The 27545-nt window shown below is 36.3% G+C and overlaps 1 pseudogene; it reads left to right on the forward strand.

Annotated features, from left to right (window-relative positions):
* The first annotated feature begins 206 nt into the window (after positions 1 to 206).
* Positions 207 to 21128, forward strand: LOC114218196 (heterogeneous nuclear ribonucleoprotein A3 pseudogene; annotated as a pseudogene).
* The last annotated feature ends 6417 nt before the right edge of the window (positions 21129 to 27545 follow it).

Genomic DNA, 27545 nt, shown 5'->3' on the forward strand with positions numbered 1-27545 from the left:
ATTCTGACCTGTTACTTACCAGTATTTACAAGTCCCTCTGGGACTTAGATTGTTCATCAGTAAACGTGGAGATAATAGTGTATATTTCATAGGGTTGTTATATTACGAAGTATCTGACACATAATCTTTGCTTCATAAATGCTAGCAGCCTCATGTGTCTTTGAGTGACTATATTCTTGCTTACCAATTATGCTTCTAAGAAAACGATGTATGCTGGAATTAAAACGGGTAAGAAGAAGTACATAGGAAAGAATAAAGGATATGAATGATCCATTCCCTATTTACTATTAACTTAATCAAATTTAAAAAGCTCCTGGAGATGAAGAGGCAAAGTCTGCGTGCCCTAGAACAGGTTACATTATGTGACAGAGGCCCAGGGAAGGTTAAAAGCAGACCGGTGGCCTCTTCCTTCATCTTTGGGAGAATCGAGATCTATGGAACACGTAAGTGTTTTTGCTCAGTTAAGGATGTCACAGTATCTTTTTTTAGGTGGGTTTTAAAATTACTAGGTCATGCAGTATTAGAGCTGAAAGGGCCTTGGTGATCACCTCACCAATGTCTGAATTTTATAGGTGAAAGAACTGGGGCCAGAGTCAAAGAATGATTTGTTCAGGGTCACTCGACTGGTCAGTAGCAGAGATAAAAAAAGAATTCTGGTAGCCTCATAGCCAGTGTATATATGAAAGTTTTATATCTGCAGACCTTACAAACAGAGTTTCAATAAGAAGCAGCTGGAGGCAGGAGTGTATTTTATTGTATTCTGCAAGAAAAATGAATCTGCAGATAGTTTTATAGCAAGAGAACAATATTCCACCCAAATTGGGTTTAAGGGCTGTCAACAATAAAATAATTCTATCAGCTGTTTAAAGTACAATTATTACTGTGAAGTACTTGGTAGTCCAAGGATGTCTTTATATCAAACCAGCACATCTGGACATTTCAATCAACCGGATGTATTTACATTTTATAGACACAGCCCAAATGATATAGCAAATTTAGTTTTTTTTTTTTTTTTAACCACAGGATTAAGCGCTCTAAATGTCTGAAACAAGCTGAGTTGTAACAGAGACAGTACTCGGTTAATACTGGATTTGTTTACCACAGCCCTAATCTATTATGTTTTAACTCTCAGAGGCCAAACTTATTTCCTTCATTTGGAAGTTTGCCACTTTGGGAGTGGAAGCAATGGGGTATATGGATGTAATCTGTATACTTTGTCAGTAAAGATAAATTATTTAAATTTGTCAGAGAAGCATAACTTGATATTGTCCTAATACTGTGGTTGGTTTGGGATGTATTTCTGGAGAAATAGTCATCTTTCAAAAAATGAAGCTCAGAAATTCCTTCTCTTTGTGAAATTAAGATTTAATTGATTCATCAAATATTTGTTATGGTTGAGCTATTTGCCAGGCAGTGTGCTAGTTGTTGGGTATATAACAGCGAATAGGTTAATGGCCCTTAGCTTGAGAGATCTTGGCATTTGAAATGGAACACAGAGAGATAATTACAAAGTGTGTGGTGAGAGCCATCACAGAACAGAGGAACAGAGAAGAACATTGCTGAGGGACACGAGGAGAGGCATCTAACATAGCTTTGAGTGTCCTGGATGAAGTCATGTCAAAAGTAAAGGATAGAATGAAAAAGAAAGGAAAGGAAGAAAGGAAGTAAGGAAGGATGTAAAGAAAGTAGATGATAAAAATCAACTTAAAAATGGGGGGGTATGGTAATTTTGAAAATTCTTTTGGCACTTACCCAAGTAAAAAGTTCAAAGACCACTGTTTAGCCTGACAGTTGGTTTAGTTTTACTGTATATGTGGGAATCAAACTGTAATGCTGAAATAGGTAGAAAAACAAACAGAAGTTTTTACAGAAACAAACTCGCAGAGGGAAAAATAAAGGACAGAGTGAGACAGCTAAGGAGAACTTGTCAGAGCCGTGGGCATCAGAAGGCAGGCAAGATATAACTGGTTGGGAAGTTGGCAAGCTCTCCTAGGCAGATAACTCTCAGCGTCCTGGTCTCGTGATTCAAAAAAACCCCTATACTGTTTACAGTGTATGCCGAGGAACGGAATCTAGGTTGTTCATTCAGGATGGAGGCACTCATTCCTTCATCTGTCACTCTAGGAAATTGACTGGCTAAATCGAGCTGCTTGCCTGCGGTCAGACTCCCCTGTTTCCTGTGTGGGCCTGCATCTAAGGACTGATGGATACAGTGATACAACTTCATGGGCACCCCTCTTTCCTTAATTTGAACAATGCCCAAAAGGTCTTCTCAGCCTCAGAACTCTTATTGGGGTCAGTTGAAGCCTTTACTGCATCTCCGAGGCAAATTCTCCCTTTGCCCGATCCTGTGTCTTTCACTCTTTCCCAGTTGTTTTAACTAAGGGCCTTCCCTGATGAAATTTGTACATGCATATTTCAATTTCAGAATCTGTTTCCTAGGAAACCTGGCCTATAACATCTTTTTGGAAAGGTATTAACATTATCAAAATTTGGTCACAGAGGCAGCTACATCTAATTCTAATGATCCTAAAAGGATATTAAATGCTATTTGATAAACAAGAATGTAAGGTAAAATTCTGCATTTTCTGCTTGACAGTTATGTGTGATGTCATGTTTGACAGATAATAGTATCATCTTCATGGGAGCTATGCAGTCAGTCAGTGTTATCCAATGGTAAAAATCTATCGAAAAAAGGATAAAATGAAATTACCACTGGTCTTAAAATGTTGGGGTAATCTCAAATTTATTGGAAATGGGACTTGGAAGACTTTTTTCTATCTTTAAAAAAAGAGATGCTTGTTGGAATTAGAAATTCAAAGCAAAAGTTTTCTGAAGAATCCTCCCTTCTTGATATCCCTTAGAAAATTCCAGTCTACATGAATTTGCTTAGTATTTCACTATAGACTAGAGACTTAAAAATTGACATCAAGTGCTTTAAAAATGCAATAGAAAAAGTAGAGTAAAATCAATAATAGTGTGAGGAATGACTTGAACAGCTTGTATTTTCACAGTGGTCATCAAAAAGTAATTTTATATCCAATAATTTGTATCGATTGTTTGTGAAACTGTAATGCATTATGCCATAAGCCTGGTTGTGCAGTTATAAATATATGTACCGTTTTGTTGGTCTTGTTTTCTTTTTTTTTTCCTTATTGAGTTTCATTTTCTCTCAAACGAATCTTATTTTGTAGTGTTTCTATGTGGAGGCAAGATTCAGAACCACGACTATTAATTCAAAATAGCTTCAGCCACACAATGTATACTCTGTTTTCTGGGTAGTGAAAAACAAGGGCAAATGTGTGAAATATTATACTATTCAAGATAAAATATTTTTGGAATCATCTATAGTGTGATTATCAACTACTGTGCCATTTCCTGGGGCCCATATAAAAAGATTTCATTAAAAGCCTGATTGTGCCATTTAAAAGCCAAAAAGATGCATACCCTAGGATATATTCAGCATAAAATCTCCCAATATATCTAGAATTTCTATCGTGGATAGAGAAGATATTGCCTCACAAAACTTTGTATTGCCCCCTGGTTTCTATATTATGGGCTTAGCCAAAGTAGGACTCCTTTTCTCTTTCGTTGTTTCAGTCAGCACTCTCTGGAAAGGGAATGCTACAATAAAGAAGTTTAATTGATTTACTTATTAAGGTGCCAAAGCAGGACATACCTGAAAGAAAACACACTTTTTCCTTATAATCCTCACATGGATTTGAATTGGGAGCAGAAATCCTGGTTTTAGGAGTGTTCTTTGATGATTCTATGGTAGATATATGTATCAATTTGGAGGGAGAAGCTACAGTGGTCCAAATTACTGTGAATAATAATAATAATAATAATAATAATAATAATAATAATAAAAGTAATACAAAATAGAAGGAGCAGGGTAGAGGAGGTGGACCAGCAGGAGGAGGGAGAAATTGCATCAAGTAAAAAAAGAGACAATAGCCTAGGAGAATTTTTAATTAGTTTATTACAGGATGCGTGAGAAAAAGTTCTCTATTTCTTTTTCAATTGAGCACATTTTCAATAATGGTACGAGATGAAAGTGGATGCTTTCTAGGGAACAAGAAAAGGAGCTGAGTTCTGATTTACAGAAGGAGGGAAGCTTTTGAAAGCATAGAAGTTAACTCTGCAGCCTCTAAAGCTTAATCAGATAGGGCTTTTAACTACAGCTCTGGCATTTACTGTTTGTGTGACCTTGAACAGTTTACTTAACTTCTTTGAACCTAATTTTCCTTATCTAGAAATAAAGAATACCAATACTTATTTGAAGGTGGTTTTTAGGATTTAATGAAAACATTCATTTATTCAAGAACTATGTGCCTAGAATTGTTCCTAGTTACATAATAGTGTCCTAGTTATAGAATAGTGCACAAAACAGAGATTTCCTGACCTTCACAAGAAAGTTAATAAATCAACCAACAAATAAGATAATTACAGATTAAAATGATAAAGATCTGATGAGTGATAGATGAAAGATAATATGATAAAGGGTCATTGTTTTAGAGAAGTCTGTTTTATTTTATTATTTATTTATTTTTAAGAAGAAATATGTTTTAAATGGGTTGATCAAATGAGCCTTTTCAGAGGCGATGACATTTGGTTAAAAGTGACTAGTAAAAGCCAGCCACGGAACAGTCTGGAGAAAATCACTTGAAGCAGAGTGACCAGCAAATGCAAAGGCCCTAAAATGCAAATAAGCTGGACATAGAGGAATAAAATAGCTAAAGCAAGTTGGGAGAGGCAGAATGTGGGCTGAGATGAATCTTTTAGTCAGCACACAGCAACAGTGGCCATTGAAATGTTATGCAATTCATTAAAGTTTTAAGACTGTTTCTATTACAGTTGTATTGGAGAATTGATCTAACGGTGGCGGGATATTATTGTATCTAGTAGTTAGTGGTTTAATGAATAAATTGCTAAACTAGCAAAACACTATATCAAGTTTTAATTCACAAACTTACTACTGAATTCTTATACGAACTTGTGAAAGTTATATAATCTCAGCCTCAAAATCGATGATTCCCTACCTATCACCTCTAAGATTCTTATAAGGCTACTCTAAGAAATCAAATTATAAAAATTGTAACTAGTAAGTTCCGTATAGTAGATGTAAGTTATATATCTTAATCATGACATGGGTTGTGACTATCAGTGTAAACATTTGTAAATTTGTAATTAATTGAATTGTTTATAAAATTAAGACTAATTTATCATTTTACTCTAATTATTTAATTTGTAATTCCAAAATTGTTTATACTTTCCAAATTTTTTGTTTGTTTTTCAAAGTAGTTTTGATACAACAATCTCTACTGTGGTGGAATTGCTATCAATATGTAAAGTATCTGTATAACACAAAAAAAAACTAATGAAAATGGAGAGAAGTATCAGATGTTTTCAAATACAAGGTGTCAAGAACTGTGAGATTTTACCCTTTGTTATAAACTGAATTGTGTCCCCTCCCCCATTCATATGTTGAAGCCCTATCCCCCACTGTGACTGTATTTGCAGACAGGGCCTATGAGGAGGTAATTAAAGCCAATGAGGTCATAAGGGTAGGGCCCTAATTCAGTAGGACTGGTGTCTCTATAAGAAGAGGAAGAGACACCAGAAGTGCAATGGATAGAGAAAAGGCCATGTAAAGACATAGCAAGAAGGTGGTCATCTACAAGCCAAGGAGAGAGCCTTCACCAGAAACCAATCCTGCTGGCATCTTGAACTTAGACTTGTGGCTTCCAGACTGTGAGAAAATATATTTATGTTGTTTAACTACCAAGTCTGGTATTATTTTTATGGTAGCCTGAGAGATAAATACACCCTGCTAACAAGTTAGCCTACCACACACACTGTTTCATGGATGTTGGCAGGAGCCCCAAGATTCTTTGGTCAGGGTCAAAGGCCTATATGACTCATAGTTAATAGCAGTGGAGAAACTATCGGCATATTGTCTTGTGTTGGTTCTCTAAGTCTCATTTCCCAAAGGATGAGACAAAGAGGACCGAGTGATATCTGCCCATGCATAAGTCACATTATACAGCACAGGAACCTAGAGCTGAAAGAAACAAATGGGAGCAAACATGCCTTCCATTGCTCTGAAGGCTCTAATTAAACCTGACCTCTCTTCTGAACGGAGACACTATTTCTATCTTCCAAGCTTATTCACTGCTACACAAACATCCTTTATTTATTTATTTTCAAACATCTTTCAAAAGATAGTCTGAAACAAATAATATCAAGGCCTTAATTTGCAAGATGTGCAAAAATGTGAGAGTCCAATGGAGAATTGTCTCTCAACACACAGTTGCTCTTTCAAAGAAAAACAGTGTCTCAGGAGAATTATGTTCAAAGAGAAGCTTCATTTAAGAATCTCATACTTCTTATATGAAGGGAACCAACAGCTTCTGTCTCAAAAGTCTGGTTGTACAATTTTATATTTTATTGAATGGATTGGTTTGGGGTTTTTTTTGTTTATTTTTTTGTTTTTCTTAGTTAAAATGCTCCTTCTCAAGTACAATAACCTTGGGCAACACAACCAATTAGTTGGGTGAACATTATTGATAAATTTAACTTCAGTCTCTTGGTCAGATAAGTCGAGAGAGGGCAGTAATTAAGAAATGGATCTTCCGACTAGCATAAGTTTACAGCTTTGAAGATGGAGCCCTGATATTTTTTTTTTTTTACCTCTGTTAGAATTATTTCTGACCATTTTCAGTGATTTCAAGGAGTTAGAATTCATAAGACTTCTTTCCTCTTTCTACCTCCCTGCATAGTTTTTCCAGAAATAGATTAAATATATTGATTCAGCCCTTCTCCTGGGCATGTTCCATACTTGTTCCATACACATGGATTCCTTTAAAGCAAATGATGCACCTTCTCTTGTATTTGTTTCTGAAGTGCTGCTGGTCGAAAGCCAAATCTATCATGTAAAATGATTTTTAAAAAATCCTAAATGAATTGGCAGCAAGCTTTAAGATCAGACCTGGCAGAGTTCTGAGATACTTCACTCTTCAGTGCGTGGTTATTCCACATCGCTTAGGAAGCTGTATTATTGTGATAATTCGATGACTTTACATGAGATCCTGCTTTCAGGAAAGCTCTGGGACACAGTTTTAACTTCAGAAATATAACATTTGTTTCCTTCTGAAGTCAGCCAACCTTTGATTTGTGGCGCAGGTTCATTAATGTCACTATTAACCAGGAGGCAGAGCGGGGCTATGTCGTTCAAGATCCTCAAACCACTATTCTGTTTATTGAGGCAACAAACCTACTAGCATCAAATTTCACATTTAATTGTAAAGCACAAAATATCTCAGCAAGAACAGAGAAGAAAAGCCACTCGTAAGTACACTTTGGCATGTTACTTCCAACTTGTATTTGTTAACTTAACAGCCCTCCCCGCCACCCCCACTTCCACTGACAGCAATGCATCGTTTTCACATCAACACCTTAGCTCTCATGAAATTATGATCAAGGTTCAGAGTAAAACTTAAATTATGCTATTATTGTCCACTAATTCTTTGAATGTTCTTAGTCTGTCAGTGTAAAGCATTTCTGAGTACTGGAAAGCCTTAAGCTTCTCTGGCATTTCTATTGATTTCTCTGAGAAGGATCTTAAACTTATTACTTATGAAGTGTTTTTTTTTTATATCACTTGTGCCATTTCAATTAATCGGTCTAGTAATCAAATATCTTAAAGCAGTTTATATCATCTGAACAGTTTAAATATCAAACAGATGAAGGCCAACTTCAACCAAAAGAAGAACTTCCTTTAGAGTCATTAATACCCTACTACTTCAAAAGAACATGTATTAAGGAAATCATTCTTAGTAATAAATATAAAATGATAGCTATATTTAGGGCCAGCTACATGGGTATGCAAGCAGTGCAATTACACAGCGCCCTATGCTTAGAAGGGACCCATGCTTGGTTTAATATTTGGCTGTTACTATCTTGAAATTTGTGATTTTTGCATAAAAGTCCCATGTTTTCATTTTGTACTGGAAATCACAAATTATGTAGCTAGCCCTGGTTATATTTTATGATGTGTTTGTGATTTTATTTTCATTTTAATTTATCTGCCAAGTAGCCAGCATGCTCCAGCTCACACAGCTAACTTACAGAGGGACAGAGGAGTGAAGTGTTTTGTTTGTTTGTTTGTTTTTAGTATGGATGATAAAGACATTATTTCATGTTCTCTGAGTTTTATATTCAAATATATATAGAGAGAGAACCGAATTGATTTTTGGATGAAGAAATTTTTTTAAAAAGTATTTCTTTAATAATAGAAAAAATATATAATGCTAAATTGTATCATGAAGACGTCTATAGTAAATAAGATTTATGTAGTTCTTATAAATAAGAATTGGAAAATATGAAAAAGAAAAAGTGAAAATAAGTAAGTATATGGCCTAAACTGCCTTAGAATGCATTGTCACAGTTTGATGCAACATCACATACATGAGAGAAATCAATATAGAAGTTAAAATATTCAGGAAATACAGATAAAGACCAGGCAGGGAAGTGACCTTAAAATGCAATATGAGATTCTGATTAGGCATGCAGCTAATGTCTGTACAGCATGGGCATCTCTCTCTGTCTCTCTCTCTTTTAATTCTGCAGCTGGAATATTCTAGTAGGCAATGGCTTCCATAGTAGGACTGCAAGCATTCTGCTCTCCCCCAGGTAAAGGATGGTTGCTGAACTGCCAAGCTCCTATCACAACTTTTCATGTTTCTTTATATTGCTCTCTATATGTCTAAATCAGCTCAACACATCCCTTTAGCATTCTGTCACAGTCAGCATCCACAGCAAAATCAGAATGAAAGGAACTAAAATGTAAAGAGTTAGAGATGATTAAACTTTAACGTTCACTGCTTAATTCTCATTAGTCCTGTCTTGAATTCATTAAGGTGTCAGCACATGGGCCAATACTTGTTTATGTAATGGTTAAGATATTCTCCCTTTTGAAGATTCAAGAATAGATCAGAAAAGCCCCCAAGGCCCCTTCTAGGCCTACTGTAGTATTTGCTATTGAATTCATAAAATGGTGCCCTTTGGGGTAAAATCACCTCCTAGCAGGGAGAGAAGTTGAAACATTTATTTAAAATGTATAAGATGGCATGACGTCAGGTAGCAGCATATATTAAAATATATGGAATTTTTAGATCTGTCAGCAGGGTACTTTGTTCTTTTTTAAGTGTCATGATAGCCTATAGGAAAAAAAGATTGCAAAGATTATACAACTCTCAGACATTCAGGGCTTTAATGAACAAACATCTTTATTTGCATTGGATAAAAATTAGACAGTATTAAAAGTATCTCTACCACTAGTTTGTATGCACACTTTGAGGCAGAATTTGCTTACACCTCATTTTATCAACACTATAAGCATTTGGGAGATGTGTTAATTGGAGCACTTCTTAAAGAATGAAATCCTTTTGAGTAATTGAGGGCATTATGCACATAGTGTTTACAGTAAGAATTAAAAATCCTTTTATTGTAAAATGTTAAATTCTTAAATAATAAATGGGTAGCAATGCGTAGGGCACCGTGCAAAGAATCTTTGCCACTAGCCATTTATTTAAGCTTTCTAGGTCTCCCTTTCTCAGTTTGTAAAATTACAGGTTAGTCAAGAGCTGAGGTTCATCTGAGCTGTTATGTTAATCCATCTTTATAAGACCTGCAGAAAGATTTAATTGTTCATTGTCTTTGAGGTTCACAATTATTCAGTCATTTGTGTATTTATCCAACAAGTTTTGCTTAACTGCTGCCAAGCACTGTCCTTAGCTCTGGAGACTCGATGAGGGTGGGGCGGGGGGGGGGGTTGGGAGGAGGGGAGGTGGCCCTCATTCAGCTTACAGCCCAGTGAGTGAGGCAGACAATAATAAAAGAATGACCAAAGTAAACATAACCTTGAAACTATGGTGAATCCCATCATGAAGGATTATATGGAGCTGGGAGTTGCATATTATCTAGTCAAGAACAAGGACAGTCCCCTGGAGGTTCTCCTAATAAAGCTGAGAGCTAGGAGGCAATTAATGACAGGAGGATGATACAGTCAGGACTGGAAGAGGGAAGAGCAAAATCTTGGTTGATAATGATATGATTTAATAAGAGACAAATCTGTTGATTCAAAAATGGAATCTTGTGATCTTACTGGCCCTAAACATGGTTTATGGACATATTTCAATGTGCCTAAAAGTGAAAAAGTTACTCTGCTCATTTTTGTTTCTTTTCCTAATTGAATTATTATTTTTTAGCATGTTGAAGGGTTGATACTCAGCTGAAACACTGCTTGTTTTAAGTAGTAACCAAGGATGAACTAATGCTACTATTTTACATTGATGATTATTTGATCAGCCTTTTTGTGACATTTTCTGTATTTGTGCCTGTATTTGCTGCAAAGGTAAAAAGAGAAGTTGATCAATTGATTTTCTTGTCTGTAGGCCTGACAGAGCAGACTTACACCTGATGTGTTCGTCAACACTCTAAATAGTCGGAGATACATTAATTGGAATCTTTCTTAAAGAATGAACTTTCTGGGTAACTGAAGGCATATGTGTATGCAGTGTTTATCATGTGAATCAATAAATGCTTTCATAGTAAATCCTCACTTTCTAATAGCACCACAGAGAGAGAACTTGTGATGAATTTGCTCATCTCTTTTTCATTTAGGAGCTGATCTAATGATTTACAGTCACTGCTCTGTCCTTATAAAAGTTAACAGATACTGCCTTGTACTCTTAAAGAAGTTTTAGCAGTAGCAGATTTCCAGTTTCACTATTCAAATTCAGAGTTGAATAGTCATCATGATACTTAATTAACTCCAATGAAGAATAAGTACACAGGAAACTTTTCTTTATGAAAATTAGGACCACATAGCAAGCTTTATGTATTTAAAAAAAAAAGCTTATAAAACAAACTCTGAGAGATTCTGATTATGTAAGGAGATAATGATGATACAATAATGCATTTCCCAGAATGATAGCTAGTGATATCTGTAAATGGCCTTTGGTAGAAGAAAGAAAACACACTGCTCCAATCAATACACAGATAGTCCTTAATGTAAAGATTAGGATCAGAATATTTAAAAATTTAATACTTTGCCACTCCATATAGCACTTTGGAAGTCAATATCTTTGGAAACCTGGTCCATTTCCCTTCTTTGAGAGCATTATATATTTAAGGTTTTTAAATTATTTATCTAGTCCATGTGATTAAAAATGAAAAAAGTTAGCCCATCCATTATCTTCTGCAGCTGCTGTCTGGATATTAGTTCCCCCGCCCTTAAATCCATGATATTTTTTTCTTTTTACACTGTAAAGAAAACTCGATAGATACATTAAGAGAACAAAAGAAAAAACCTTATCTACTTGCTAATATCAGAGTATGTTGCTGTTTAAGCAGTGAGCAAGGGTGGCTGTGTATGAACAATGTACTCAAACATTGTTACTCAATTGTATTACTTTCAGATCTGATAGTCAAAAATGCGATGTAGTTAAATGGCAAGAAAGCATATTATGTCTCTTTTCCTAGCCAACTGTATTTGGAAGCTTTACTTACCTTTTAAAAAGTTTATTCTCAAAGTTACTTCAAAGTCAACTCTTGGAGAATAAGGACATTTTAAAAAAATTATTAAATTCTTTAAGTCCTTGCTCCCCTTACTGTCATGAAGGTAAGGCTTGTATTTAAATAAAATGGGGAATTGTTTTAAAAATAGTCACCGGGGTCCCTGGGTGGCTCAATAGGTTGAGCATCTGACTCGTGATTTTGGCTCACGTCCTGATCTCAGGGTCATGGGATCCAGGAGGCCTCAGACTGCCCACTCAGCAGGGAGTCTGTCTCCCTCTCCCTCTACCCTCCTCTGACTCATGCACACACTCTCTCTCTCTCTGGAATAAATAAATCTTAAAAAAAAAAAAAGTCAACAAACTCAATGTAATTTCTCATACCAGTTTAATTTTATGGTTTTTAATTTTCTTGCTTTTAAAGATTTTATTTTCTTAAATATGTGCTTTAGGGTTTACTGAGATCAGAATTGGTGGTTTTCCAAACATGCTATTCAGTTTGGATTATAAAATATGATTTTTATTATTTCCTTTGAGACTTTCTACTATTAAGAGTGAAATGAAGGACGCCTAGGTGGCTCAGATGGTTGGGCATCTGCCTTTGGCTCAGGTCATGATCCCAGGGTCCTGGGATCGAGTCCCGCATCGGGCTCCCTGCTCCTTGGGAGCCTGCTTCTCCCTCTGCTTCTCTCTTTCTCTCTGTGTCTCTCATGAATAAATAAATAAAATCTTTAAAAAAAAAAGTGAAATGAGTTTACTATCTTTTTTTTTTTAAAGATTTTATTTATTTATTTGAGAGAGAGAGAATGAGAGATAGAGAGCATGAGAGGGAAGAGGGTCAGAGGGAGAAGCAGACTCCCTGCTGAGCAGGGAGCCCTATGCGGGACTCGATCCCAGGACTCCCGGATCATGACCTGAGCGGGAGGCAGTCGCTTAACCAACTGAGCCACCCAGGTGCCCGGTTTACTTTACTATCTTAACACATCTTTTTTTTTCCTCCACACACACTCACACACTTTTTGTTCTCATTTTAACATAGAAATATTTAAAATACCTAAAGAAGAGAATATTGGAAAATATGATGTATCTAAAATATTAAAGAAACCTAGCAGTATTCAAAGATGAGAGAGGGAATGTTTTATATTCCTCTATGTAAGCTAAAAAACTTTGGAAAAAATTCCTTAGATTATTCCATAGAAATTCTCCTTTTGTTCCATGTAGATCCTATCATGCCACTTGGCTCTCAGGGAACATTGATTATTAGAGCTTCAATGCACTGGCCACAATGAAGAGCAATTCTTTCCTCAGTTTAAGACACAAGTAGCTCCAAGATTCACGTGTTTCTTCTGCTTTATGTGAAGTAGAGTAAGCAAGAGATTAGGAAGAGGATCCAAGCTAAGATTCTGGGTGTTTCCATTGGTTATGAACAGAGTACTAAAGAGCAACAGTGAGCTATGCGTTTTACTTCTTTGGAGCATTGTGCTCAAATATATATATATAGTGGAGCTGAGTTTTTGGCACAAAACGGACTGAGAGAATTCTAATGATGTGAGGCCAATAGGGAGAATCTTTGGAGGATTTTATTATTTCTTTTATCCTAAATATCATTTTGTTATAAATGAACAGTTGATCTTCTGTTGTTCTTGAGATCAGATTTTGGCTGAGACTAGGAGGGATAAATGTGGTGCTTCCAACATTGACATTTTATGATTTATAAAATGATGGAATGTATGATAACAGAAATTTATATTCTTCAATCCTACTACTTCAGTTGTGTAATCCTCCATTTGCTCTCATACCTTTCCGAAATGGGTTCTTTTCACGGATCTTTACCCTGCAATAAGAGGTTATGTTGAGGGTGGTATTTTTGAAGGATAATATTAAGAATTAGAAAGAAGTGAATGAATGTATAGTGGCAGGAATACAGGACGTATACTCTTTCTATACAGTGAACATGACAATTGTAGGTCAAAAATTTTAATACTTAGAAAGATTTAGATATAAGCTTACAATTTTTTTTTTAAGATTTTATTTGTTTGACAGACAGAGAGAGACAGTGAGAGAAGGAACACAAGCAGGGGGAGTGGGAGAGGGAGAAGCAGACTTCCTGCCAAGCAGGGAACCCGATGCGGGGCTCAATCCCAGGACATGGGATCATGACCTGAGCCTGAAGGCAGATGCTTAATGACTGAGCCACTCAGGTGCCTCAAGCTTACAATTTTTTAAGGGTAGAATAAATATCCGTAGTCAACCTGAATACTTCACTTTTGGTCCTATTCAGTTTTACTTCTTTTTGACCTGTCTCAATTTTCTAGATCTTTTCTAATATGTATCACCCTGTTCTTGTCCAATCCGGATTGCATTAGAGCATTGAAGTCTCATATCTGGATCATAATTCTTCTTTATTAAATATCCTTAGTTAAGGCAGACTAAGCATCCAGCATCTATATCTATCTTAGCATTAAGGCAACCCAGTTATCTCCAGGATCCACCTGCCTCTATATACAATAAGATCACGGTATCAGTATTGAATGTGTGATGGTTTCTTCAGTGCACTGTAGATTATCTGTCACCTTTCAGAATCTTCCCAAGTCATTAAAAATAATAAGGGCTAGCATTTATCAAGTTATTTTAGTATGTGCATGACACTGTGCTAAATGCTTTATGTATACTTTCAAATTTCATATCTTAAATCTAAGAGGTAGGCAGTGTCATTATCCTCTCTTTGGAAATAAGCAAAAGCATAGAGAATTTAAGTAACCTGCATAAATTTTGTAAAATTCTGGTAAATGAGACAAAGGATTTGAACACAGTTCTTCATAACCCAGGAGCCTGTGCTTTCTAACTCTTAATATGTCACTTCCTGGAAATATTTCACATTTACTTTCAAATAGTCTTTTCAAGTTCCTCGTCATGCTCTTCTTTTTTATGTCTATTTTTGAAACATCACTTGCAGGTAGATGGTAAGAGCTACCTTGCTGCTCTTTATCAGTGTCCTCCCTGAGAAGCCTGCCTTAGCATTTTGGTGACATAGAGCTCCAGGACTCTTGTATTGCCCTAAGACACTGGATTCCTTTATTTCCTCTTTAATTCTGTAGCTTTTTTAGTTGCTTTCTAATTTGAGTACTTTCTATTTGCCTACTAGCTCATTCTGTGTTCCTGTGATCAGCCTTTTGTTCTGCTCTTATCACTGGAGGGCTATTTTATTAGTTGAAGACTTTTGTTAGAGTATTAAAGTACAATTTTCAAAAAGTTAAAAACATGACTCTCATAACAATATAAAATGAGCATGTCAATTTTTATTTAACTCTAATGAAAAATCAGTAAGATATTAAACCTTGTTTGAAGAAGATTTTTAGGAATTGGGATTTTATAGTTTGTCAGTTAAAGAAATGCAGAAATAAATTTGCTGATTAGTACATGACTGGTTAATGGTTAGTGTCTACTAGACGAGAAACAGTAACCTTTGGATTACTTTTCCTCCTGACCAGAAATCATTTGAATTTGCTAATGTTGAAGAATCATTTACAACTCTCTTAGACAGGAATCATATACATGACTATCAGTTTGGTAAAAATTAATGTCTAATATTACAGAATTGTGAAATGTCTTAATAGTACATTTGCGGTCAAACAAAGCTATACACCCTAGAAAATTAGATAATCCTCAGGAAGTGTGAGCTACTCCCGACACTATATTGAAAATATTCCCAATAATTTATTTGCCTGTTTCCAAGTTTTGGATAAATTTTCATGACAATGAAATTGCCAGAGTGAAATATGGCTGAAAAATGCACCCTCTATTGTATAGAAACATGGATGCCATGACAAATTTATAAATCTAGTAAGCACTCTCCTGTCTGATGCAGGTCAGGCTTGCTTTTTTTTTTTTTTTTTTTTACCCCTCATGTTTTGCCATCTTATGTTTACTGGCCTATAGTCTACAGTGGTGCTCTATAAACTAAGAGTTAACTGAGATAAGAACATTTCTCCACTATTCCGGGTGACAAGGGACCTTTCTCTGACCAAAATTTGGAAGCACATGACAAAGATAGGAAGTAGCTGGACAGAATTTTGAGTCATTTATTCTAATTTTGTTGTTGTTGTTCTTGTTAGTTTTGACATAGGCTCCCAAAAACTAAAAGGAGTCAACTTTGGGGGAAAAAGGAGAGCCTAATGATCCTCAACATCAAGTCAATTGAAGAAATATATTCAGAATAAAGCTAATAAACTGAGATTCTGAAGATAAATGAACAACTCTTTTGATTAGAATATCTATTGAACCAAAGAAAAGGTCATTTTTTATTTAATTCAAACTGGCTAGTCAAGACCTGCATACACATTTTTCTAAGTAGAAATGTTTTACTCTTGTTTCTTGGTAACACAATAGGAGCTCAAAAGTATTTGTTGAATTTTAATGCTAATAAAAACCAAAGAACCTTTAGGAAATACCATTCCTTATTTTCAGTGAAAACTTTATCAACTATATTGTTTAGAATTATATTTGGTTTTGCTGTTTCTATCCATTCTTCTTTTTGTCCCCCTCTCTTCTACTAGCTGCCACCATATTGGAGTATAATACTCTTAGGATCCTTTAGAATTTCATCAAAAATTCTGAGTTATAAAAACACATTTAACAATGAGAAAAGTATATAATAGTTAAATATTATGGATTTAGTTAATGCATATTTATGTAGCTATTCAAAGTATCTGTCATGTGTGAATTGTAGGAAGTTAAAAAATTTCCCATCTTCTTTCTTCCTTTTTTTTTTTAAGATTTTATTTATTTATTTGACGGAGAGATACAGCGAGAGAGGGAACACAAGCAGGGCGAGTGGGCGAGGGAGAAGCAGGCTTCCCGCCGAGCAGGGAACCCGAAGCGGGGCTCAATCCCAGGATCCTGGGATCATGACCTGAGCGGAAGGCAGACACTTAACAACTGAGCCGCCCAGGCTCCCCTCCCTTCTTCTTTATTGATGTATGCTACACGATGTCAGTGTTGGAAATAATCAAGATTTCTGTCTTCATTGATGATAACAAATTTTTTTTTTCTGATTAAACCTTGAGAAAATTCACATATTTTGCTTTCTTTCTACACATATAAACTCTCATGGATTTAATTTGTAATGTGCGTTTAGATGTTTTTCCTTCAAATCATTTTTTTGAGGCATGGAGGGAGGAACTGGGAAACTTGGATGTTACCAACTTTAGGTGAGCCACCAAATTTACTTTCTCTCTGGTAACATGCACACTAGGGATAATTCTACTTAGCCAATGACACGTAAGTTTTTTTCTTTCATATATCTTGAAGGATCCTGTCATCCTAATAGAGTCTGCTGAATATTTTAATCGAAAAAGAAAAGGTTTATATGATAGGATTTTAGGATTTCCAGGTGTCTCAGAAAAAGAGTAAGATAGCGACAGCTTTCCCCTTCTAGTCAGTGGCTGGGAATGTTAACAGAAAATGGCAAGTGCGGGCACCTACATGACTCAGTTGGTTAAGCATTTGCCTTTGGCTCAGGTCATGATCCCAGGGTCCTGAGATCTAGCCCCGCATCGGGCTCCCAGCTCCGTGGGGAGCCTGCTTCTCCCTCTCCCTCTGCCTGCCACTCCCCCCTGCTTGTGCTCTCTCTCTCTGTCTGTCAAATAAATAAAATCTTTAAAATAAAAAAAAAAGTGGCATGTGGAAAATGATGAAGAAATAACAAATTTAACCCAATGCTGGACAGGACCATGGAGGAACAAGCAAGAAGACAGAGTATAGGGAAGTGACAATGGCTATCAGACATTCTAGTATGATAAGCTCTAAATTTCTATAAAAGAACGGAAAAACCCCAAAACATTGTCTAAAATTTGTAAGGAACAAGAGTCAACATGTTGAGAAGTGATACACATTTAAGAGATAGTCTGTTTTTGAAGTAATTTTTCATATTTCCTTAAACAGGTTTTCATACATGTGGGACATTGATTTTGATTTTTGTCACTTGTATTCTTGAGTTAGGGAACAGTGAAGAATTAAAAAAAATTTAAAAAAATATTTGGATACCTTTAATATTGCTGTGATAGAAACTTTTGAACGGAGAATATAGAAGATAAGATTTTCTCACACACACTCCTGGTATCCCCATCTGCCAACCACACCCCCCCCCTCCCGCCAAGGCACATTGAGTATTTTCATGACGACTTTATGATAGAAACATTTTATGAAATACTTGATGTCAAAGATTTATTACAGCTATAATTTAAGCTTTGGCAAATGACTACGAACAGAAACATGTATGAATAGTAAAAACTAATAAAACAATATTAAGCTGAAAGCTTGACACCCACCCAGTGGTTGCTCCATCTGCAGTTCAAGTGTGAAAAGCACAGCACACTCGAGGCAGTTACATTTTCAGAATGAAAGGAGTTCTAATTCCCAATCCTCGTGCTCATTCATTTCAAAGCTTGCTCAGTTGTAAAATGTAACCAGAGATTTAATAACTAGTGTTCCCCTGGGAAGATGCTTTAGGAATAAATTTAGATTAAAAAATATATATATTCGCATCCTCCTCATAACTGGCAGTTTTCTGTCTTGCTTACTCACCTTTCTCTACTGTACAGGCACTTAAACATTTTCAGCATAGCTCTTTCAGCCATCCTCTAAAATAGCTCTTCTCCAAACCAACTTTTGTTTTTTCTTACCAACTGTTTCAAGTTACCTGAGTGTCAGGAATTTGATAAATGTATGCGTAGAAAACCCAGTAATGGGTGAGCAAGACATGGAGGATTCAGAATCTGATTTCACAGGATGAAAATGAAGAATAATATTTATTTTATTTTTTATTTTTTAAAGATTTTATTTGAGAGAGAGAATGAGAGAGAAGGAGCATGGGGGGGGAGGGTCAGAGGGAGAAGCAGACTCCCTGCTGAGCAGGGAGTTCCCCAAGCGGGACTTGATCCCGGGACTCCAGGATCATGACCTGAGCCAAAGGCAGTCGCTTAACCAACTGAGGCACCCAGGCGCCCTGAAAATGAAGAATAATATTTAATTTGAAAATACATGGATGTTCCCTTAGTTCATTATGAAGAGATGGAACAAAAAGATGTATTTTGAGTTTATGTAAGCTTTTTGAAGACACTGTCTGCATCAGTAAAATGATATAAGTAGCTCTTAATTTAATTCTGGGCCCTGGATTGTCATCACCTTCTTCTTTTCTTCTGCCCCTTGTTCTTCCCCCCTCCCTCTCCTCTTTCTCTTCTTCCTCCTCCCCCTCATCTTTGCCCTCCTTCCCATCCCTTCATCCCTTCCTTCCTCCTTCACCTACACATGTTCTAAAGGCTCCCTTGCTTACTCTTCCTTTCTCCCCTCTAGTCTCTATAGTTCTTTCCCCATTAAATCTCCTGCACATCTAATCCTGTCTGATTTCTTCTCTGAGGACCTGAACTCAGGCATATTTCTAATTTCCAGCCCAGATGGCCAAAGCCTGAGAGCCCATATGTAAGAGAGGTGCTGGGAGTGTCATCGATATTCATTTTATGCCTCGCTCTCCATTTCGTCTTACCTCCACCCTTACCATCACTGTCAATACTGCCTTTTTGTCTCTAAAAGTGGACTACTTTGGTTCAGCTCTTCAGAAAGCACACACTCACAGACACACATACACAGAAACAGGTTTCAACCTATTTATTCTACTGAAACTATTGCCACCAATCCACCCACTTTCTCTCTCTGAAAATTCTATTTGTTTCATTTTTCCTTTAGTCATCCAGTCTTTTATTCCAGCAAACATTTACTGATAACCCACTATGGACTAATATTTGAGCTCAGAGCTGAGGATACACATGGGCAAAACCAGAACCAATCTGTCTTCTCCATGGAATTTATAATCTAAATGATAGATAAATGGTGATTGAACAAACAAAATCATGGTGGTTGATGTGTTTTACAAGCTGTAGATGCAGAGATCTATGGCCTTTTGAGACTATATAACACAAAATTTGACTAAGGAGGTCAGGGAAGTATCGAGTGAGTGAGTTGGTGTGTAAAGGAAGATTAGACTTAAGAGTATTTCAGAAAGGAAAAGGCAGATGCCAAAGGTCGGTAGCAGTAATCTACTGATTGCAATTTCAGGGAGGACCTAAGAAGTGAGGAGGAGGGATAGGGTTAAACGGGGGGGACACCTACCCTACTATCAAATTAGTTGGAGCATTTATGTGATGACTGCTATTGAAAATATGGGTGTTGAAGGAATCCAGACCATCCTCACATCACTCTTATGGAAAGGTTTCTTAGGAAAGATTATTGGGATCTACAATTGTCCCATTCATTTCAGTGTTATTTGTCCTTAGACCACCACATCCAGGATTCTGCTAGTTTTGAACAGGGGTTCTTTTCTGTAAAGTGAACTTAGCAAGTTCTATCTTAGATGTTGTGGAGTTATTTAAAATTTTATATATAGGTGGTCTCAAAGTGGAGGTAAAACCATGGCTGCGGGGCCCCCAGCCTGATTCTGGTTGTCACTGCAGCCAGCGCCACAGCAGAGAGAACCATGATCCAAAGGAACCAGAGTAGCAAGAAAATGGTGTATTGGTTGTTTGAACTTTGAAACTACAGATGATAGTTTAAGAAAACATTTTGAAAAATGGGGCACACTTACTGGTTGTGTGGTGATGAGAGACCCCCAAACAAAATGTTCCAGGGATTTTGGTTTCGTGACTTACTCTTGTGTGGAAGAGATAGATGCAATGATGTGTGCTCGACCACACAACACAAGTTTGATGGGCGTTTGCTTAGTGGAACCAAAGAAGGCTGTTTCTAGAGAGGATTTTGTAAAGCTTGGTGCCCATCTAACAGTGAAGAAAATTTTTGTTGGTGGTATTAAAGAAGATACAGAAGAATACAATTTGAGAGACAGTTTTGAAAAGTATGGCAAGTTTAAAACCATAGAAGTTATGGAAGACAGGTAGAGTGGAAAAAAGAGAGGATTTGCTTTTGTAACTTTTGATGATCATGATAGTTGATACAATTTTTGTTCAGAAATACCAGCTATTAATGGACGTAATTGTGAAGTGTGAAATAGACCCTTTCTAAAGAAGAAATGCTGTCTGCTGGATCATAAAGAGGTCATGGAGGTGGATCAGGCAACTTTATGGGTCATGTTGGTTTCTTTGGCAGAAGAGAAGGCTATAGTGGTGACAGCAGAGGTGGTTATCAGGGAGGGGAGGGTATCTATAAGGGATTTGGAGGCGATGGTGGCAATGATGGGGGTGGTCCTGGTTATAGCAATAGAGGTGGCGATGGTGGGGCTGGGCCAGAGTATAGACACCCAGGAGGTGGATATGGTGGTGGTGGTGGAGGATATGATGGTTACAATGAAAGAGGAAATTTAGGAGGTAACAATAGTGGTGGTGGGAACTATAATGATTTGGGGAATTATAGTGGACAACAGTAATCAAATTATGGACCCATGAAGGGGGCAGTTTGGGTAGAAGAGGCTCCGACAGTCCCTGTATTGGTAGTTATGGATCTGGTGGTAGAAGTGGTGGATATGGTAGCAGAAATTTCTAAAAAAAAAAAAAAAAACCTCAGAAGAAAAGGGTTACAGTCCTTCTGCAGAAAGCTGCAGGTTACTTTGAGACAGTGATCCCAAATGCATTAGAGGAATTGTAGAAATCTGCCACAGAAGAAACGATGATCCATAGTAAGAAAAGTTACTGCAGCTTAAATAGGAACCCCTTTCTGGTCAGGACTGTCACAGCCACAGTTTGCAAAATGTGTAGCTATTGATTAAAGCAATGTAGCATCATTTAGATGTACATTCCTGAGGTCTTTTATCTACTGTACCTTTTCCTTTTTCTTTTCATTACATCAGGTATATTGCCCTGTAAATTGTGGTAGGGTACCAGGAATAAAAAAGGAATTTTTAACTTTTCAAAAAAATAACATAAAATTTTATAGGTAGGATGTTTGGCATAATAAAAAGTCTTTGGACTTAAAGAAATGCTTGTCTTCTTAAATAATTAAAACATTCTATGTAGAAGAGTTTGTTGGTTATAGAGCTCAGAAACAGAACTACTGAAGCTCGTCTGGTTTACTCCCAGCATAAACAGGAGCAAAACAAAGAAACGGGAATACCTTACCATTGACTCTTAAAATGGAATTGACTGGCTCAGAATAAATTTCCCATAAATGGAAATATCAGGGTAAACAGTCATTTCATGGGGTATATTTTATGCATTTTGTGTGTGGTCCTGAAGGAGGAAATATTAATACAATAGATAAAAGTTGAACCAGATAAACTCAAAGATTACCCACTTCTTTGATTCTGTGAATCTAACCTACTTTGGTGCCCTAGTTCAGTTCTTGACCGCGACTTAAAAATCATCACCTTTCTTTGGTAGCAGTTTAGGCAGTTCCTTTGCCTGAGGCTTAAGATCTGAATGAACTGGTTGTTGTTCTTTTTTTTTTTTTTTTTAATGCAAAATATGTTTTTGATTTGTAAATGAACTCAGAGGCACAGCAATGGACATTGAAATTATTTTTTAAATGAAATGAAAATGGAGCTGACAGCTAAAGAACTTTCACAGCAGTTATTATTATGTGTTATTATTAGCAGCAGCATGTGGTGACATTTTAGGCTCCAAATCCACAGAAATATATCCTAGATCATGTATATTCCAGATGCTAGGGGGAAGAAAACAGAAATGCTGCTGTCTGGCTTCATATGAGAGAAATATTTAAAAATGAAATAGGAAGTCTGATAGTTTTGTACTAGGTAGTGGAAACGGATTTATCTCTATCCCTAGGGGCTGAAAGGTTAACACTGGGACTTTTCTACAAATGTAGATACCTGCCACCAGGAGCACCACTCAGAATGCTGAGGAATGTATTTGGCTCTTTAAGCTGTATGAAATCTGTCACATTATTAGTGACTTAATGAAAGAATGTTTTATATTCTATGGATTTAGTTGGCATGGACCCCCTAAAACACAGCTTTGAGTACAAGTAAAAACTTGATGTGGTATGGCTTCATTCCCAACCAGAAGAGGCTCCTCTGTATATAGAAATAAACTTCTAGACTTTCTTAATGAAGTTTTCTGGTTTTGGTACTCAAATTTCTCTTAGCAGAAATTTGACATTAACATTCTATATGTGGAATCAAGGTGGTGTAGTGTAGTCTCTAGAAATGTGGATTTAGAATCAAATTCTGCTGCATCTGAGTCTATAAAATTCTGCTCCTCCCTAGATGTGTGCTCCTGGGAAGTTTCTTCAGCTCTTTAAACTTTGCTTTCCTCATCTGAAAAATGTAATAATAGTCACCCTTACCTCATAGAGGTGTTGTAAGGATTTAATTAGGTAATGTCAAATCAAGCACTTGGAAATATGTCTGGCAATGTCACCTAGCTGGCAAATGAAAAAACCAAGACTTACACAACACTGGACACTAAATCATGGGAAAAGCTCATGCTCTGGGTCAGATACACCCACCTAAATTTGAATTCTAGCTTCATCTGTAATTTTGTTACTAAGGCATGTTCTTAGCATAGTAGCTGACCCAGAGCACATCAGCGTATCATCTATTTTTATTTAAAAAACTGTTAAACCAATTAGTGCTATGCAAGATGAATTATGAAGTCCTTTAAAGAAATTGAATAAAAGGAAATTAGTTATATCAGATGAAAATTTTGTTTGGCTGTTACAGAAATTCCCCAAAGAGTGACTTAAACAATTAGTATCTTTACTTTTTTTGTCACAAAATGAAGATTTGAAGGTAGGGTGTGAAGGGGTAGTACAGTGGCTCCATGATGCAGTCAGGGCTTAGGATCCTTCTGTCATCCCATCAACCATCTTTAGCATGTAGTTGTGCCCCTGGTCGTCACAGGTGGCTGCTCTAGCTTCATGTTCAGATGCCACTCAAGAAGGAGGGAAGAGCAAAGGAAAAAAGGCATATGCTGTGTCTCACATCCATGTAAATCCTACAAGACAACTTGCTTTTACTTCTCATTGGTCAAAGCCATGTCCGTCACCTCCTGTTTATCTGCAGTCGGGGAAACAGATGATGTCACCACTATCAAATTAGATTCTTCTGTTGATATGGATGATACAGAAGGGGCAAGTGGACATTGGGAAGGTATCTAGTATTCTTAGACAAGGTAAATAAAAATAGATTTGCTGCTAAATACCTCCTTCCACACACATCACATTTAATCTTCAAAACAAATCTAAACAAAACAAACCTTCTAGTAGCCATAACATAAAGCCTTATTTTTAGATGTGGCCATGAAATTTAGTATTTGCTGATGCTGGGAATAGAATCCACCTGTGTCTGCCTTCAAGGCCTGTGGTCTTTGCACTCTACTACATTGTCTCCCTTGCAATACTGTCTCTGATCTGGTGGCAGATCACTAAATTCCTGGACTTGATCCTCATCATTTTTGTCTTCTTAGAAATGGTAGATAACTGGTTAACTGTGGTTCTGTTACTGAACTTAAAGAAAGCTAGGTGTACATCATAAAAGATGATTATGTCATGGGACAGGGTTATCCAGCAAACAAAGCATTTAACTCAGGGACACCTAGGGTCTTAGACTTTGTTCTATCTCTGCTGACAATGCCAGTTAACGTTTCTGGTCCTGAACTGTCCTCATTCGTGAAACGGAAAAAGTGATCTGTCTCTTATATTTGACCCCGTTCTTGGAAGGATAAGATTAGACAATAAATGTACAAGTACTTTTTGCAAGTGTAAGTTTTTGCTATACAAATACAAGGAATTATTATTATTGATCCAGTAGCCCAAAGTGGCAATCTACTTGATACTCTATCAGAGGCTTAATTGAGCAGTTTCATTGCAACCATTGAAGCTGACAACAGCTGAAGACTGATTCTCCAATTTGACAGAGTGTGGGATCCAGATGAATACATTCTTTCTTTTTGGTGCATGCCTGTAAAGATGGATTACCAGCACCCTCCAGAAAAAAAGTAAAAAATTAGTCTAGAAAATGAAATGAGTTAATAACTTTGTTGCAGACTTTACTCACTGAAGGTTATTTGTGTAAAGAGTGTTTGGGGCATAGTTTTTTTTCTTTATGCTTTTATCTAAATAAAAACAGATATTTCAATTTATTATGTCAACAATTATTTATTAAGTGGTTACTATGTCTCAGACATTGTATACTTATGTCTGAGAACACAGCAGAAATAAGAAAAATATCATTCCTACCTTCATGGATTTTCTAATCTGTCATGGAAGAATAATATTAAACAGTTAATGAAACATGTCATGTTTCATTAGGTAACTCAGTGTGTCAGGAATCTTCACAAAATGGTGTAAGAACATGAAAGAAAGAAAAACACAATGGAAACTCTCTATTGGATGGCATAATACATACATGTACACATACACACGGGACTTGACACAATCATGAGGAATGTACCCTAAGAATTCTTAAATTTATAAATCCATAAAATAAACTTTAACACATGTAATTTTACCCCCAATTCAGGAAAATATGCATAAAAATATGACCGATTCAGAAACTTAATGATTTTATAAAAAACATATTGAATAAATTCATAAAACAATATAATACAATAAAATAATCTGTATTACATTATATCTTGTTAACATTAAGCAGAACAGTGATATCTGCAGATCTGAAGGTATGATAAGTATGAAGGCATATATCAAACTCAGGTACTGTATGGACAACAGTAAACATAAAATCAGTCGATCAGAAACAGGAGCCTTCTGGCCATCTTGAGGTCAGTTCCCTTTGAGTTGAACACTTGCTTTGGCTGGTAATTCTTCTGCAAAGTATTTCAGTTCTGAAGGCAAAGCTTCTGAATCATTTTCAAGTGAAGACGCTCTCTTATTTGACAACAATAAACATCACTAAAAAGTCTCAACTGAATTTTTCCCCAATCGTTAGTATATAACCACATGTAATCTGTCTTCTAAATATCTATTCATTTATGTATTATGCATGTATTTTTCTTTCTCTCTTAGCATAGACCAAATACTTTCATGTTACTTATTCTATCTTGACATTTTAATATAAGGAAGTTTAATTTCAGGATATCATGCTATAAAATATAAGGAAGCATGGATATGCTAATAAAGAGAAAGCCTTATAATGATTCCCAGACTATCCTCAAATATACTGAGGATGGCCTCTGCCCCATGACCCCATCTATTATGTCAAGACTGTGGGTTTCTGACTTACATTTGAGATTTGGTTCTAAAACTGGCATTGATTCCTTCATGCTGACTCCAGATGTTGACCATGCTTATATGATATTATGAATGAAAAGTCTTATGTGAGTTAGGTATAGTGTGTTCTGAATAAAACCACATGTAATGTTCTGGATGAAAACTCTATTGTATGAAATAATTTTTGGTGGATTGCTCATCAAGTTGAACATTTTATGAAATGGTATGAGGCAAGGTTCATAAAACTACATCCTGTGGCCAAATCTGGCCCACTGATAATTTTTGTAAATTAAGTTTTAAGGAAACACAGCCATGTTCATTTATTTATGGCTTCTTTTATGCTATAACAGCAGTTTAGTAATTGTGTCAAAGATCATCTGCCCCACAAAGTTGAAAATATTTGCTCTATGTCCCTTTACAGAAAAATTTTTTCTTACTCATGATATAAGGTATATACCTTGGGCCCAGTGAAAGAACTAAGTCATATCACTGTCTTTGATCTCTAAAAATAAAGCATGGTACTGTGGAGTCATACTGTATATATTTGGATCCAGGCCCAACTGTTTACGATTTGTAGGATAGTAAGTTATTTAACATCTCTGAGTTTCTGTTCTTACTACGGAAAATGGGCTAATGGTACCTAGCTCACAGGGATGTTGTATTATATAAAACCATGTGTGCACAATGCTTGGCATATGCAGTAACATAATTCTCCATGTTATTATGAAATGTAAAGGAAAGGAATATCTTTAGGATATTGAGTACATGAGATCTGATATGGATCTTGGAGTTAAGGTCAGAATTAGGTGATTGTTTAGGTGGGTCACCAAAATTTAGTAAGGGTGGAGAGAAACAGAGCTGCAGGATAACTGAAATAAATTATGTTCTAGCCTCAGAATCTCAGAAAAGGGATGATCTTGGCCTACAGATCTTTCTCACCCAATCATTAACTTTGAAAAGTGGCTAAATAAGAGCAAAGTCCAGATTATAGTATCTAGATTTTGCTTCCATCACAGCCCTCCCCCGTTTACATGTTCGTGTTCCATGGTGGATTTGGCCACTTTTATATACAACAATTCCTGTTTTTCTCAAATAAAAGAAAACTTCAGGTTTCCCTGAGATCTTCCTTCATTTAAATAATCTTGGAGAGGTTTCCTGATGGTAAACCGGGACTTCTAGAATAAGCAGTAATGGTTTCAACTCTTTCTTCCTTATCCAGCTATAGTATGAAAGTTATAGAGGCTATCTATATTATCCCACTGTCTGTGATACCAAAAATATGTCTTTTGAGAGTGATTAATTCCATGACTTGCCCTTTGGATGTCGCCATTTGACATTGCAATCAATAGCATAGCAATCCTTATGAGTCATGCTAAGCTTCCATTGGCTGATCCTGTAACAGGGAAATGTTTGTTTCATAATAATATTGCCAAAATATATTAACAACCATTGGTTACTTAAGTGTATTAATTTATATCACCTCTGATAAATGTATATGAGAGGAGATTAAGATGACTATGGATGTTGAATTTTTTCATAGTTTGTCTGTTTTCACCATCTTTTATTTTGCTAGACTCAAGGACACCTAGAACATTCTCATAACCTCTTAATGATTCTGAGTACCAGATGCCTATTGCTAATCAACATGATCACCGTTGCCTTTGCCATTTATAACTAGGGAGTATGATGAATATGCAGGGCCATTTGCACTGAGCTTTGAATCTGCTTCAGTCTTTACATGATATAAAGAAGCATCTGCTTGCCTTAGTCACCCAA

Source organism: Eumetopias jubatus, unplaced genomic scaffold, assembly GCF_037043125.1.
Source record: "Eumetopias jubatus isolate StellerSeaLion01/CBP00866 unplaced genomic scaffold, mEumJub1_p1.0 scaffold_15, whole genome shotgun sequence".
NCBI classification, from domain to species: Eukaryota; Metazoa; Chordata; class Mammalia; order Carnivora; family Otariidae; genus Eumetopias; species Eumetopias jubatus.